Source organism: Moschus berezovskii, chromosome 14 (assembly GCF_049115385.1).
Source record: "Moschus berezovskii isolate FMDL1 chromosome 14, NW_MosBer_1.0, whole genome shotgun sequence".
Taxonomy (NCBI): Eukaryota; Metazoa; Chordata; class Mammalia; order Artiodactyla; family Moschidae; genus Moschus; species Moschus berezovskii.
In genome coordinates this window covers 49,591,859-49,609,083 of record NC_142473.1, presented here as the reverse complement: position 1 = coordinate 49,609,083, position 17,225 = coordinate 49,591,859, and the positions used below count along the sequence as shown (strand labels likewise).

The following is a 17,225-nucleotide window of genomic DNA, read 5'->3' as shown; positions in this document are numbered from 1 at the left end:
TGCTGTAATCATTGATTAGCTCTAATAGTTTTCTGGTAGAGTCTTTAGGGTTTTCTGTGTAGAGGATCATGTCATCAGCGAACAGTGAAAGCTTTACTTCTTCTTTTCCAATTTGTATTCCTTTTATGTCTTTTTCTGCTCTGATTGCTGTGGCCAAAGCTTCCAGAACTATGTTGAATAGTAGTGGTGAGAGTGGGCACCCTTGTCTTGTTCCTGACTTTAGGGGAAATGCTTTCAGTTTTTCACCATTGAGGATAATGTTTGCTGTGGGTTTGTCATATATAGCTTTTATTATGTTGAGGTATGTCCCTTCAATTCCCACTTTCTGGAGAGTTTTTATCAAAAATGGATGTTGAATTTTGTCGAAGGCTTTCTCTGCATCTATTGAGATAATCATATGATTTTTATTTTTCAGTTTGTTAATGTGGTGTATTACGTTGATTGATTTGCGTATATTGACTATGGCACCAACATCATGAATCAGATTCTGTAGAGGTTATGTCTTTGTGTGAACATTTATATTGTTCTTTCTTTATTCTCTCGCTAATTTAAAGTTGAAGGGTGTCAAGTACTACTTCCAGCTGGTAAAGGACTCAAACCACCGCATCCTGTCACTTTATGGAAACACAGTTATGCTTATCTTAGTGAAGAAGTTTTTATGGGCTTCCTGCGTGCCCTAAATAGCAAGCATTTATGTAGAAACAAATGGATTCCTACTCAAATGGACACAGTTTCCTTCAGTAATGATTATTAATGATTATAACACTGTATAACCAGAACTTTCCCTCATTAATTACTCTATAGTATGACAGGCTACTCTTCACTTTCCAAAACTCTTTCCAAAAGAGTTTCCAGAAGAGTATACTGAGGGCATGTGATATCAATGTGTATATAATTAAGCCTTTAATGCAAAAAAAAAAAGTGCCCTCTTCTTCTGATCAATGTAAGCAGTACAGATGGTGCAAGAGATGATCACTCGCAGAAGCAACCAGGCCAGGAAAACTCTGAGGACATCCTGATACACAAGTGCCAAATACGCCCCTTCAGAGGCAAGCATGGTGACCCTCATCATTGGCAGGCATTCATCTGCTCTAGAGACATGAGACAAAAAAATCCCTTCTAAGCAGAAGTAGGAAATGAAGCAGAAACATGAAGTGAAACTCCTTGTAAAGCTGAATTCTTAAAATCTCAATGGGTGTATCCCGAGTGTGATTTAGGACAAGGTGACTTAGAAAACCCAGAACCTTTGTTCAAATGAGTTGTTTCTAATACAAAAGACCAGTATTAAAAGTTCCAGTAAGATGTTAACCTTTGATCTGGTCTTCTTCTTGATTAGTCCCTGTGATTCAGCCTACAAATAACACCATAATTGAATTACACTGTTGATGATTGAAATTGAACACTATGCTGCTTAATTGCATCCCTGTGGATGACCCTGAGCAACAACCACATACACAAATTTTGTGTAAGGCTTCATCTGTGGGCTAATGGGGTCAGCGGCTGCTCCAAGGGATGTGTGTGTGTGTGTGTGTGTGTATGACCAGAGAAACCCTGGTCAGGACACAGAGGGCCACTTATTTCTCTTCACTGTGTGGGAGGTTACTCATGGGGTTATCTATACGCTATACCCATTGATGGAGAACAGTTAAAAGGAATCTGTTTAATGACAGTTAAACAAAGAGGTTGCTCTGTCTGAGCCTTTCTTCCAACTCTTTTTTTCTTTTTTAAAGATTTTTTTTTTGATGTGGACCTTTTTCTTTTTTTTAAGTATTATTGAATTTGTAACAATATTGCTTCTGTTTTTCATTTTGGGTTTTTGGCCTCAAGGCATGTGAGGTCTCAGCTCCCCAAGCAGGACTGGAAACTGTACCCCTTGCAGTGGAAGAAGTCTTAACCACTGGACCAACGAAAACCCTCTGCCAACTCTGATTAGTGTCCATTTTTTGTTTTTTTTTGTTTGTTTGTTTTCAAGATTGTGTGAGGGCAGAGAAAGTTCTGATCAAGACTGGAATTACTCATGTTGGCCCATGAATGATTTTAGCTGTGGCATTCAAGGCTGATGATGCATCCATACTCTGAACAGTTAGTTGGCCTTATCTCCATCCTCTCTAAGGCCAATCAGTGTGGAGTGGTCATCAGTAACAAAGCCACCTGTTTCCCAGTCAGGACTCAGGTTGAGAGTCCTCTACTTTGACACTGACCCAAGGAGAGTCAGTGGAATTTTGGAGGTGTCTAGTGGACTGAGATGTTAAAGGCTGCCCTTTGGGTAAAGAGGTTGAGATGGCCCACGGTGGGGCTGGGAGCCCTGTTGAACAGCTACATTCTGTTTTTCACTCTTGCTGGGAGAGCCCGTATCTCCAGCCTCATTTTCTATTCTCTGAAAGTGTGTGAGTAAATTTGGAATTATCATTTGTTCATTAAATATTTGCTTATAGTTTAAATTGTAGGAACTGACCTGTAAAACCACCTGGACCTTGTATTTCCTCATGTCTTTTCTTAATGGTTAGGGAGAGTCAGGTTTTAATTTTTTCTCTATTGAGTTCTTCTGGCATGCTGTATTTTTCTAGATATTTGTGTATTTTACCAGTATTTTCCATTCTGTTAGCATATGGTTGCTTATTGTGTTTTATCTTTTTAAGGTCTGCTACACTTGATAGTATATTAAAAAGCAGAGACATTAGTTTGCCAACAAAGGTCCGTCTAGTCAAGGCTATGGTTTTTCCAGTGGTCGTGTATGGATGTGAGAGTTGGACTGTGAAGAAAGCTGATCGCCGAAGAATTGATGCTTTTGAACTGTGGTGTTGGAGAAGACTCTTGAGAGTCCCTTGGACTGCAAGGAGATCCAACCAGTCCATTCTAAAGGAGATCAATCCTGGGTGTTCATTGGAAGGACTGATGCTAAAGCTGAAACTGCAATACTTTGGCCACCTCATGCGACGAGTTGACTCACTGGAAAAGACTCGGATGCTGGGAAAGGTTGGGGGCGGGAAGAGAAGGGGACGACAGAGAATGAGATGGCTGGATGGCATCACCGACTCTGTGGATATGAGTTTGAGTGAACTCCGGGAGTTGGTGATGGACAGGGAGGCCTGGTGTGCTGTGATTCATGGGGTCGCGGAGAGTCGGACACGACTGAGCAACTGAACTGAACTGAGATGTTATGTATTTATGCTTTATATATGTACATATTTACCTTATTTGAATATATATTCTGTTCTACTTACTTGAATCTCTATTCAACTTAACAAATCAATAATATATAATATTATATATTTAAAATTGACTGCTAACTTAATTGTAGTGGTTAAAGCGGTTTCTGATCCTTTTGGGAATTTGTTGATTCTTGCTTTGTCACTTTGACTAGAACATTGTATGTTTCTGTTTCGTAAATAAGTTTATTTATATCATTATTTTAGATTCCACATTTAAGTGATATCATATGGTTGTCTTTCTCCTTCTGACTTACTTCGCTTAGTATGATAATCTCTAAGTCCATCCATGTTGCTGTAAATGGCATTATTTCATTCTTTTCTATGGCTGAGTGATATTCCAGTGTGTGTGTGTGTGTGTGTGTGTGTAGAAAATCTTGTTTATCCATTCTTTCATCTGTTGATGGACACTTCGGTTGCTTCCATGTCTTAGCTATTGCAGATAGTGCTGCTATGAACATTGGGGTGCCTGTATCTTTTCAAGTTACAGTTTTCATCCTTTCCAGATATATGCCCAGTAGTGGGATTGCTGGATCATGTGGTAACTCTAGTTTCTCCAGTCTGTTCTCCATAAGGGCCCCACCAATTTACATTCCTACTAACAGCATAGCAGAATTCTTTTTTCTCCACACCCTCTCCAGAATTTATATTTGTTGACTTTTGGATGATGGCCATTCTGACAGTTGTGGGATGATGATATCTCAAGTAGTTTTGATTTGCATTTCTCTGATAATTAGTGGTGATATTGAGCATCTTGTCATGTGCCTGTTGGCCCTCTGTATGTCTTATGAATAAAAGGCTAGGTCTTTTGCTCTTTTTGGAATGGGTTATTGCTTTTTTGTTGTTGAGTTGTATAAGCTGTTTGTATATTTTGGAAATTAATCTGTTTCAGCAGTGTCATTTGCAAATATAGTCTCCTGTTCCTCAGGTTGTCTTTTTGTTGATGGTTTCCTCTGCTGTGTGAAAGTTTATGTTGACTAGGTCTCATTCATCAACTTCTTAATTTTTTGATTTCTGCACTTCTCTTTCTTCACTTCTACCCTTCTTTTAATGTTTGAAAACATGGAATTGTTTATGTGTGTTCATATTCCAGCATCAAGGCCACGTTCAGTGGGTGATTTTTTCTAGTGATAGGCTGAAGGTATTGCCCTTTACTTTCTGGCCTTATGCAAAGGTCTCCTGTTTGATCTCTCCCTTTGCTCTGGCCCTAAAGTTTGTCTCCTGTCCTCAAGTGACCCATTCAAACCCTGGTGTGCCAGGGAATTGACCTACAGCAACGTCAGCTCAAATGCTCTTTTTCTCCTGAGCTACTGAGCTCTGAAAATTTCCTTCAGTTCAGTTGCTTTAAAAAGTATATGTATTTGGGTTTTTTAATTTTAGGGTGTCCTTTGGGATGTTTCTGAGTACATCTAGTCTGTCATGACCTGCCCTATTGCAGCTGTAATACCGTCACCTTCCTTGGTTCACACCCCCTTCCTCCATCTTCAAAGCCAGCAGTGGCAGGGCGCATCCTCATGTCACATCTCTCTGACCCATTCTTCTGCCTCCCTTTTCTGATTTAAGAGCTCATGTGATTAAAAATCCAGGATAATATCTCCATCTCATGATTCTTAATCATGTCTGTAGAGTCCCTTCTGCTATATTAGGTAGCAAATACACCCATAGTTTCCAGGGGGTTGGATGTGGACATCTTTGGGAGGGTCATTATTCTACCACAAAGGTAATAACTGACATCCCTTATAATGTTGAAAATCAACTATACTTAAATAAAAAATTTAAAAAGAATGGCATCCATTTATTCCCCTGCTTATTTGGTTCCGCTTAAGGACATGAGTTTGAGTGAACTCCACGAGTTGGTGATGGACAGGGAGGCCTGGTGTGCTGCGATTCATGGGATCGCAAAGAGTCGGATACGACTGAGCGACTGAACTGAACTGAAGGAACAGACAAAGGAGTCAGATAGGAAGAGATCAAAATATCAGCTTTATCATTAATTTAACTGACTAGGAACCTTAACTTGACATGAAGCCACAGTCAGGATCTTGAATCCACTCATCCTACACACTTCCTTGAATTGAACGTAATCCCGAACTTATAGACTTCTATCTTGCTGGGGTTGGAGCTGGTCTCAGAAAGCTTCCTTGGAAGATAATGCCTGCATATGGGGACAGGCATCTCTAGGGAGAATTCCATCTTTCAGTTCTGTTATCAGAAGGTGTATTCCTCTGTTGAGGAAAAACTGAGTGAGGGGAGATAGGTGGAAAACATTCTCTCCTCCCACAGAAATATGGAGACTGGAATAGTACCCATAATAGCGATTCTTGATTTTTGTTGAGACTTTCTGTATGGCCTCGTCTATGGTCATTTTTGGAAAAAGGCTTTATATGTGCTTGAACACAATGTACCATCTCTAATGTTTAGCGCATAGTTCTTTAGATGCCTTTTGCTGTATCACCACTAAAGTTTTTATTTTGGGGTCTGCTTGATCTGTCATTTCCCAAGGGAGAGGGTCTTTTTTATACACTTTGGGATTTGGTTTGTAAATTTGTATTTAGGATTTGATATGTAGGGCTTCCCTCGTGGCTCAGACAGTAAAAAATCTGCCTGCAATATGGAAGATCCAAGGGAGAGGGTTGTTTTTATACACCGTGAGATTTAATGTATAAATTTGTGTTTAGGATTTGATATGTAAGTTGATTCCTGAGAAGGCTTGTAATTTGCCTTTGTAATACTCAGAACTGCTAAACTGTTCAGTTACAGGGGTCACCATTCAGTCTGGTCTGTAAGTTGTACTGGCAGTTATCCTTATTGAAGCAGTTTGGAACAGTCCCTCTTTTTCTATACTGAACACAAGAGTTAGATGAGAATCATTCACTTCATGAACATTGGCTAGAGCTAACTTGTAAAAGTATGTGGCCTGGTATTTTCACTGTGGAAAAATATCAAATTATGGTTCAACTTTTTAGAGGTTTGTTCAAATGGTTTTTTAATCATTTTATCCAGTGATTGTGTGCATGTGTGATTAGTCTTAATTTTTTTTGATCAAAAGTACCTACATCAATGCATGAAGTCCTTAGTTTTATCTTTTGAATACTTCGAATTTCACTCATTCAGTGTCGTAATTTTTGTATGTCTTTCTTAATATCAACTGAATTCCTTTTTCTATTTTTGCATTTAAATAGGTTAGTTTAGTGCATTGATAATTATAATAGTTACTAGTATATAGGTTTGTCGTTGTTCAGTCTTAAGTTATGTCTGACTCTTTGGGACTTCAGGGACTGCAGCATACCTGGCTCCTCTGTCCTCCACTGTCTCCTGGAGTTTGCTCAAATTCATGTCCATTAAGTTGGTGATGCTATCTAACCGTCTCATCCTCTGCCGCTCCATTCTCCTTTTGCCTTCAATCTTTCCTAGCATCCAAGTCTTTTCTAGTGAGTCAACTTTTGCATCAGGTGGCCAAGTATTGGAGCTTCAGCTTTAGCACCAGTCCTTCCAGTGAATATTTAGGGTTGATTTCCTTTGGGATTGACTGATTCTATGTCCTTGCTGTCCATGGGACTCTAAAGAGTCTTCTCCAACACCACAATTCAAAAGCATCAATTCTTCTGCACTAAGTCTTCTTTATGGACCAAATCTCACATCTGTATGTGGCTACTGAAAAAAACATAGCTTTGACTAGACGGACCTTTATCGGCAAAGTGATGTCTCTGCTTCTGAATACACTGTCTAGGTTTGTCATAGTTTTCCTTCCAAGGAGCAAGCATCTTTTAATTGCATCACTGCAATCACTGTCTGCAGTGATTTTGGAGCCCAAGAAAATAAAGTCTATCACTGCTTCCACTTTTTCCTCTTCTATTTGCCATGAAGTGATGGGACTAGATGCATGATTTTAGTTTGTTTTTTTTTTAATGTTGAGTTTCAAGCCAGCTTTCTCACTCTCCTCTTTCACCTTCATCAAGAGGTTAGGTTCTTCAGTTCCTCTTCATTTTCTGTCATTAGAGTTTTATCATCTGCGTATTCGAGGTTGTTGATATTTTTCCTGGCAGTCTTGATTCCAGCTGTTGATTTATCCAGCCCAGCATTTCACATGATGTGCTCTGCATATCAATTAAATAAGCAGGGTAACAATATAAAGCCTTATCATACTCTTTCCCAATTTTGAACCAGTCTGTTGTTCCATATCCAGTTCTAACAGTTGTTTCTTGACTCACATACAGGTTTCTCAGGAGACATGACGGTGGTCTGGTACTCCCATCTCTTTAAGAATTTTCATGATTTGAGAGAATAGCATTGAAACATATACATTACCATATGTAAAACAGATAGCCAGTGGGAGTTTATTGTAAGATGCAGGGAACCCAAACCTGGTGCTTTGTGATAACCTAGAGGGGTAGGCGGAGAAGGCAATGGCAAGCCACTCCAGTACTATTGCCTAGAAAATCCCATGGATGGAGGAGCCTGGTAGGCTGCAGTCCGTGGGGTCGCTAAGGGTCGGACACGACTGAGCAACTTCACTTTCACTTTTCACTTGCACACATTGGAGGAGGAAATGGCAACCCACTCCAGTGTTCTTGCCTGGAGAATCCCAGGGAAGGGGGAGCCTGGTGGGCTTCTGTCTCTGGGGTCACACACAGATGGACACAACTGAAGTGACTTAGCAGCAGTAGCAGCAGAGGGGTAGGATGGAGAGGGAGGTGGGAAGTAGGTTCGAGAGAAAGGGGATATATGTATACCTATGGCCAATTCATGTTGATGAAACAAATGACATGAATGTGATGGTATGACAAAAACCATCATAATATTCTTAAGGCAGTTCAGCTCAGTCGCTCAGTTGTGTACAACTCTTTGCAACCCCATGGACTGCAGCATGCCAGGCTGTCCTGTCCATCACCAACTCCTGGAGCCTACTCAAACTTATGTCCATCGCATTGGTGATGCCATCCAACCATCTCATCCTCTGCTGTCCACTTCTCCTCCCGCCTTCAATCTTTCCCAGCATCAGAGTCTTTTCCAATGAGTCAGTTCTTCGCATCAAGTGGCCAAAGTATTGGAGCTTCAGCTTCAGCATCAGTCCTTCCAATGAGTATTCAGGACTGATTTCCTTTAGGATTGACTAGTTGGATCTCCTTGCTGTCCAAAGGACTCTCAAGAGTCTTCTCCAACACCAAGTTCAAAAGCATCAATTATTTGGCACTCAGCCTTATTTATAGTCCAACTCTCACATCCATACATGACTACTGGAAAAGCCATAGCTTTGACTACATGGACCTTTGTTGGCAAAGTAACGTTTCTGGTTTTTAATATGCTGTCTAGGTGAGTCATAGCTTTTCTTCCAAGAAGCAAGTGTCTTTTAATTTCATGGCTGCAGTCACCATCTGCAATGATTTTGGAGCCCCCCAAAATAAAGTCTGTCACTGTTTGCATCGTCATGTCATGCATGTCATTTCATTGCATTTGTTTGTCACTTATTTACCATGAAGTGATGGGACTAGATGCCATGATCCTAGTTTTCAGAATGTTGAGTTTTAAGCCAACTTTTTCATTGTCCTCTTACACTTTCATGAAGAGGCCCCTTAGGGCTTCTTCGCTTTCTGCCATAATGGTGGTGTCATCTGCATATCTGAGGTTATTGACATTTCTCCCATCAGTCTTGATTCTAGCTTGTGCTTCATCCAGCCCGGCATTTTGCGTGATGTACTCAGCATAGAAGTTAAATAAGCAGAGTGGCAATATACAGCCTTGACGTACTCCTTTCCCAATTTGGAACCAGTCTATTGTTCCATGTCCAGTTCTAAGTGTTGCTTCTTGACCTGCATATAGATTTCTCAGGAGGCAGGTCAGGTGGTCTGGTATTCCCATCTCTTGAAGAATTTTCCACAGTTTGTTGTGATCCACACAGTCAAAGGCCTTGGTGTAGTCAATAAAGCAAAAGTAGATGTTTTTTTGGAGCTCTCTTGATTTTTTGATAATCAAGCGGATGTTGGCAATTTGATCTCTTGTTTCTCTGCCTTTTCTAAATCCAACTTGAACATATGGAATTCATGGTTCATGTACTGTTGAAGGCTGGCTTGGAGAATTTTGAGCATAACTTTACTAGCGTGTGAGATGAGTGCAGTTGTGCGGCAGTTTGAGCATTCTTTGGCATTGCCTTTCTTTGGGATTGGAATGAAAACTGACCTTTTCCAGTCCTGTGGCCTCTGCTGAGTTTTCCAGATTTGCTGGCATATTGAGTACAGCACTTTCACAGCATCATCTTTTAGAATTTTAAATATTTGAGCTGGAATTCTGTCACCTTCACTAGCTTTGTTCTTATTAATATTTCCAAAAGACTGTGATGCTGGGAGGGATTGGGGGCGGGAGGAGACGGGGACGACAGAGGATGAGATGGCTGGATGTCATCACCAACTCGATGGACATGAGTTTGAGTGAACTCCGGGAGTTGGTGTTGGACAGGGAGGCCTGGCGTGCTGTGATTCATGGGATCACAAAGAGTTGGACACGACTGAGTGACTGAACTGAACTGAAGGCCCACTTTACACTTCAGGATGTCCAGCTCTAGGTGCGTGACCATACCATTATGGTAATCAGGGTCACTAAGACCCTTTTTCTTTCCCTTATCTTCTTTCTTCAGGTGTTTCTAAAGCCTTCTCAGACAACCACTTTGCCATCTTGAATTTCTTTTTCTTTGGGCTGGTTTTGGTTACTGCCTCCTGTACAGTGTTATAAACCTCCATCCACATTTCTTCAGGCACTCTGTCTACCAGATCTAACCCCTTGAATCTATTTCTTACTTCAACTATATAATGATAATGAATTTGATTTAGGCCATACCTGAATGGCCTAGTGGATTTCCCTATTTTGTTCAATTTAAACCTGAATTTTTCTACAAGGAGCTCATGGTCTGAGCCAGTCAGTTCCAAGTCTTGTTTTTGCTGACTATATCAGCAAAAGATGAGCTTCTCCATCTTTGGTTGCAAATAATATAATCCATCTAATTTTGGTATTGACCATTTGGTGATATGATCATGGTATCGGTCTCATCACTTCATGGCAAATAGATGGGGAAACAATGGAAACAGCGACATACGTTATTTTCTTGGGCTCCAAAATCACTGCAGATGGTGACTGCAGCCGTGAAATTAAAAGACACTTGCTCCTTGGAAGAAAAGCTATGACTCACCTAGACAGCATATGAAAAAGCAGATACATTAATTTGCCAACAAAGGTTCATCTAGTCAAAGCTATGGTTTTTCCAGTAGTCCTGTATGGATGTGAGGTTTGGACCATAAAGAAAGCTGAGTGCTAAAGAACTGATGGTGCTGGCGAAGACTCTTGAGAATCCCTTGGACTGCAAGGAGATCCAATCAGTAAGTCCTACAGGATATCAGTCCTGAATACTCAATGGGAGGACTGATGCTTAATCTGAAGCTCCAATACTTTGGCCACCTGATGTGAAGAACTGACTCATTGGAAAAGACCCTAATGCTGGGAAAGACTTGAAGGCAGGAGAAGAAGGGAATGACAGAGGATGAGATGATTGGATGGCATCACCGACTAGATGGACATGAGTTTGAGCAAGCTCCACAAGCTGGTGATAGACCGGGAAGCCTGGCTTGCTGCAGTCTAGGTGGTCACAAAGAGTTGGACATGACTGAGCGACTGAACTGAATTGAACTGATTTGATGATATCCACCTGTAGAGTCATCTCTTGTGTTGTTAGAAGAGGGTGTTTGCTCTGACCAGTGTATTCTATTGACAAACTCTGTTAGCTTTTGCCCTGCTTTATTTTGTACTTCAAGGCCAAACTTGTCTGTTATTCCAGGTATTTTTGACTTCCTACTTTTGCATTCCAATCCCCTATGATGAAATGGTCATCTTTTTTTTTTTTTTGATATTACTTCTAGAAGGTCTTGTGAGTCTTCATAGAACCAGTCAGTTTCAGCTTCTTGGGGATCATTGGTTGGGGCATAGACTTGGATTACTGTGATGTTAGATGGTGAGCCTTGAAAACGAACCAAGATCATCCTGTCGTTTTTGAGGTTGGATCCAAGTACTGAATTTCAGACTCTCTTGTTGACTATGAGGGCTATTCCATTTCTTCTAAGGGATTCTTCTCCACAGTAGTAGATATAATGGTCATCTCAATTAAATTCATCCATTCCTAATTCACTGACTCCTAAGATGTTGATGTTCAATCTTGCCATCTCCTGCTTGACTACATCCAATTTACCTTGATTCATGGACCTGACTTTTCAGGTTCCTATGCAATATTGTCCTTTACAACATTACTTTCAACACTGTACTCTAGACATATCCACAGCTGAGCATCTTCCTATGCAACATTGTCCTTTACAACATTACTTTCAACACTGTACTCTAGACATATCCACAGCTGAGCATCGTTTCCACTTTGGCCCAGTGGTTTCATTCTTTCTGGAGCTATTAGTAATTGCCCTCCAGTCTTCCCCAGTGTTAACTCTTTGCAACCCCATGGACTCTATAGCTCACCAGGCTCCTCTGTCCATGGAATTCTCCAGGCAAGAATACTGGAGTCGGTAGCCATTCCCTTCTCCAGGCAATCTTCCTGACTCAAGTATCGAACCTGGGTCTCCTGCACTGCAGGTGGATTCTTTACCATCTGAGCCACCAGGGAATATCCTGGAACCTCCCAATCTAGGGGATTCATCTCCTGGTGTCATATCTTTTTGCCTTTTCATACTGTCCATGGGATTCTTTAGGCAAGAACACTGGGATGGGTTGCGTTCCTTCCTCCAGTGAACCGTGTTTTGTCAGAACTCTTCACTATGACCCATCTGTCTTGGGTGGCTGCAAGCATGCTCATAGGGTCATTCAGTTACCCAAGCCCCTTTGCCGTGACAAGACTGTGATCCTTGAAGGGGAGTATATAGATAGGTATGTGCTTATTTCTCTATGTTATGTTTTTATTTCTTTTTTTTTTTTTAACTTGTTTTTGGTTTTGCCTTGCTGTCCTCTGTTGTACTGATCAAGTTGTTTTTATATCTCTGTTAGGAAGTCAGACATCTATTTCTGTATTTTTAATGCTCATCCTTACATTTTTAGCATTTTCCTTACCACAAAGGTGAAATACAAATATCTTTATAGAATAATAATTCTGTCTTTCTCTTCAGTAGTACGTGAGTCTTAGAATGCTTTAATTCCCATCAGTGCCCCGTCTTCCATAGTTTTGTCTTCTGGTATCATCTTTATTTATAGTCCCCCGAGTATTGTGCTATTTATTACTAGTCACTGAACATTTATTTTTTATCAGATATCATAGTGCATTATTTGACCTAGTCTTTATGAAATTTGTGAAAGATACACAGTGTTGCTATCCCTTCTTTACAGACAGAAAATTGAGGCATAGAAAGATTAACTGGAAAGCACAATTAGGAAAAAATACTAGGTCCACTGGATCTCAAAATCCAAGTTTTTTTCATCATCCCATATTTCATAAACTAGTCTTAGCTCTCAAAGAATAAAGGCCTTAGGTCTAAGTAGTTGTTAGAGAATGTACAGGACATGTGGTCCAGTGGTCTCCATTCTGGGTCTTCAGTAGAGGTGTCTGATGGTGCCCAAGGGGCTGCAGATCTGTGTCTTGAGGGTGAAGCTGCAGCTCCCCTCTATTTCAAAGGCTCCGCCTGAGTAACAGCTCTCTATAAATACTCCTGCCATATGCATTTTGTCATACTGTATACCGCTGAAGAGCATCAAGAAGAAATGGAAAATAGTTCCGGAGGCCGAAAAATCTGAGATCAGGGTGCCAACAGGATTGATTTCTGGTAAGACCTCCCTAACTGCTTTTGGACTGTTTTCTTCTAACTGTGTTCTCACACGGTCTTTCCTCTGCTCGCCTTGGAAGAGAGACAGGGGGCGGCTGCAGCTGGCCCTGGGGAAACAGGCCCTGGGTTCAGCCACTCTTCGGAGCTGCCCCTCTCCCCTGCTATGTGTGTTTTTTAAACTGACAGTATTTATTTTGTTTAATGAACAATTTAAACAACTTCTCTGACAGAGTTGATTCTTTTATCCCCCTCCTTTTTAGTTGGTGCAATTTTTCCTGCTTCATGAAGTAGATCTTTTAAACTCCCTTCAGAAATACTCTACCAGTAATAAATTGCATGTGTCATTTATGTGAGAAATGTCCTTATTTTATTCTTAAATCTTGAGTGGTAGTTTATCTTGTACAGATTATAGGTTGGTAGCTACCTGAGGATATTTTGTGGTCATCAGGACTTATTGCTGATGAGAAGTCTTCGACAGTCTGATGGTAGAATATCTTTTATCTCTGGTTGCTTTTAAATTTCTTTTATCTTTGTTCTTCAGTTTCACTGTGTTGTTGCTAGGATTTGTTTTAATGTATCCCTTTGGGGACTCGGTGTGTGTCTTTAAACTGAGAAGACTGAAGATTTTTTTCTTTAAATGTTATTTATTTATTTTTGGCTGTTCTGGGTCTTTCTTGCTGCGAAGGCTTTTCTCTAGTAATGTTACATGGGCTTCCCATTGTAGTGGCTTCTCTTGTTGCAGACCACAGGCTCTAGGGCGCTTCAATAATTGCAGCATGCGTGCTCAGTAGTTGTGGCTCCCAGACTCTAGAGCACAGGCTCAATTTTTGTGGCTTAGTTGCTCTGCAGCATGTGGGGTCTTCTTGGATCAGGGATGGAACCTGGGTCTCCTGCTTTCGCAGGCACATTCACTACCACCGAGCCACCAGGGAAGCCCGAATGAAGATTTTATTGGTGATAATCCCATAACCATTTTCTCTTTCACTGTTGCCTCTGCTTCAATAGCTTCTTCCTCCTTCCATTCTAGTAATTCTTTTATCTGTTGTTTAACCTATGCACTTAATTTTCTAACCTGAGTAACTGTATTCTTTGTGTTTGGGTTTCCAGTTGGTTCTTTTTCAAATATTCCTGTTCTTTTCTCATGCTTTCTTGTCCTTTCATTAAAGTTTCTACATCTTCCTTTTTTACTTTCCTTTAGGTAAAACATATGTCCAAATATATTCCCAAATAGACAAGTACTCATAATATTGATTTAGTCACATGTGTATTTACAGGCACTGATTTGTAAAAAATTACGAATTTTTTTTGTCTCGCCAGCACATTTTAAATAATACTTTAATTCAAGCATGTTACCTTTATCCGAACATACTATTTCTGTCATTATAAGAGCTAGTTTCTGAATAAAAATGTAGCATCCCAGAGCAGTTGAAGAGCATTTGGGGATGTCGATAAAATGCAGAGGTGGGGCCTGAGAGTCTGCGTTTGCACCACACTCCCAGGAAGTGCTGGAGCTACCAACATGCAGCACGCTTTTGATGTGCAGAGTTTTCGAGTCCATATTTTTACCTTTAAGTTGTAGCACTTTGAAAATTCACATACAAGGCTCTCATCAATTATTTCATCTCGTGTCGAAGAACCCCATTTGTATGATAAAGATCATTTGTAAAAAGCTTACCTTGTTTGTATGTATGTATTTCTGAATTCTGTGACATATACCATGTAAATGAAGACAGGGTAAGTCATCATGCTGCAGTGACAAACAGTCCCACAGTGTCAGTTGCCTTGAAAGAGCTTATTCCACAGGCTCCCCCACTGCCTCGGGTCTGCTTAGAGCTGTGGTTTATGTCATCACCTCTTTGCAACATGAGTAGACTCAGTTCCCACCATTGCCGAGGCCGGAGCAAGTGAAAGAGATAAAAGGAATTGTGTTCCTGTTCCTAAAGACCTTCTTCTAGAAGTGACAATGTCACTTTTCATATTTATCGGTCAGAGGAAGTCATGTGGCTGTGAGTAGCTTCAAGGGGCAAAAGTGTTGTCCCAGTATGAGCTTAAGTGGAGGAGATCCAAAAAATTTCTGAATAATCCTAATAACTGCTACACATACTTAGTTGCTTTTGAACATGACCATTGAAAGGCTTTCGATAAAATTGCATTTTAGGTTGTTTCATCTCCCCCTAACAATTACTGAATCTGTATTAAATTTTGGTTTTAATGTGCTTCAGATAAAAATTCTCAGGAGTGTCCTCTCTAAACATCAAAACTTGGCATTGATTAATTTGATTTGCTAGTCAATGGTTTCCACTTAAACTGCACACTGGAATCACCTGGGGAGCTTTCTGTTATCCCAGATCAGCCTTAAACCAATCAAACTGGAACCCTGGAGGCGGGACTCTGGCATCTGTAGAGGATTTCAGTATGTATATAAAACTGAAGCCCCTTTGTGTTAACCTGTCTTCTCCAAAGAATGCTTTCTTGTTCAAGATAAAGTAATTGAGAGTTGCCCCCAAAGAGAAACTCTGTTAGGGCTTGAACAGGAGGTGAGCTGCTGTTTTCTGAGAGGCGTTTTAGGGGTCATCATCTTGCCTTCTGTTATTGTCACTTCTGTATTGTTTTCTTAAACCCAGGTATGAGGGTATGCATTTTCTTATTCGTTGCATCTGATAGTCCTGTTTTTGTGTGTTTCCCTCTGTGATTGCAGTTTTTCCGTAGCAGTCAGTTGGCTGTAGAGAATCTGTGTGGCATGTGGAATTGAGTCTTCTGGGTAATTGTTACCTTTGCTAGTGCTAGGCCTAAGGAGTTTCATCATTTTGCACCATTTTCTGAGCCTATGTATTGATATAAATTGTAAAGAAATAGAAATTAAAGTCTTTTATGTATGTACACTGGAGAAGGCAATGGCAAGCCACTCCAGTTCTCTTGCCTAGAAAATCCCATGGATGGAGGAGCCTGGTTGGCTGCAGTCCATGGGGTCGCTACGAGTCAGACATGACTGAGCGACTTCACTTTCACTTTTCATTTTCACACATTGGAGAAGGAAATGGCAACCCACTCCAGTGTTCTTGCCTGGAGAATCCCAGGGACGGGGGAGCCTGGTGGGCTGCCGTCTATGGGGTCACACAGAGTCGGACACGACTGAAGTGACTTAGCAGCATGTATGTACACATTACATGCAAAAATGGACACAGATACACCTGCACTCGTACACCTTTACACACACATACAGTATTTGAATAGTAAGAAAAAATCCCAAGGCTTTGGGTGGGGGGCAGGGAGTGACCCACAGAACGGAAGGGACTTGTCCAAGGCCTCCCTGATAGAAAGTGAGTGAAAATCTCAGTCTTCCCACATACTTCTGGCCTGACTTATCCTACATTTGTAAGTGTGTGTGTGTGTGTATGTGTTGGAGTGTGTTCAGGATGGAGAGGCATGACTTAGCATATATTTAGAGATTGATGTCTTGCTCTACTTCTGTCCATTTTCTTTCTTGAAGTTTTTGACTGTGACCTTTCCTAGGCAACTCTTAATTGGATTTGTAGAAGCCAGAAAGTGCTGAGCACACATCAGAGTGGGGGTAACGGGGCCGTCTCCTAGCTCCCCAGAGCCATGGACTTGTTTGTGGATTGTGATCCACAATTCCCTCTAACCTGCACTTTCAGAAAGCAAACCAGCAATCTAAAAGTAATTGTTTCCTTCTGTGTGGATTTCTCATTCCAAAGACTGCCATGGCAAGTAGGAAGTTGGCTTTGAAAAGAGTAGAGGAACCTGGAATTAGACGACAGGCCTGCAGTGTAACCGTGGATGTGGTGGCCCTACAGCCCACATTTTCCAGCAAGAGTCCTGATTTCAAATATTTTATTCTGTTGGCTTTATAAACAGTTCAAATGCCCTGGAAATTCCACCACGAACCATATTTTCTAAAATATTTCTTAACTGATTGAAAGAAGCACAGAAATCCTTTGTTAGACTCTGTTGCCCCAGTTTTGGTTTAGAAAATATATCACCATCTATGCAAAGAAGACTTTTTTTCTTCTTCTTTTTTAATGGTGGGGTTTAGAAAGGCAAGCACAGTCCTATTTGGGACATACCAATTTAGAAAAAGCTGACCCAGTATCCCATATCTCTGTGGAAATCCAGGCATTCTTCCTCTTAGCGATTCATCCAAGCATATGTACACATTCAGCCAGTTCCCCCTCACAGTCTATTGGGCAGGGGCATG

At 40.8% G+C, this 17,225-nt stretch overlaps 1 protein-coding gene across 11 annotated transcripts in view; it reads left to right on the top strand.

The window, feature by feature from the left end:
• Window positions 1-17,225, top strand: part of PPFIBP2 (PPFIB scaffold protein 2) — a 167,664-nt gene that overhangs the window by 38,976 nt on the left and 111,463 nt on the right. The window lies entirely within an intron of this gene.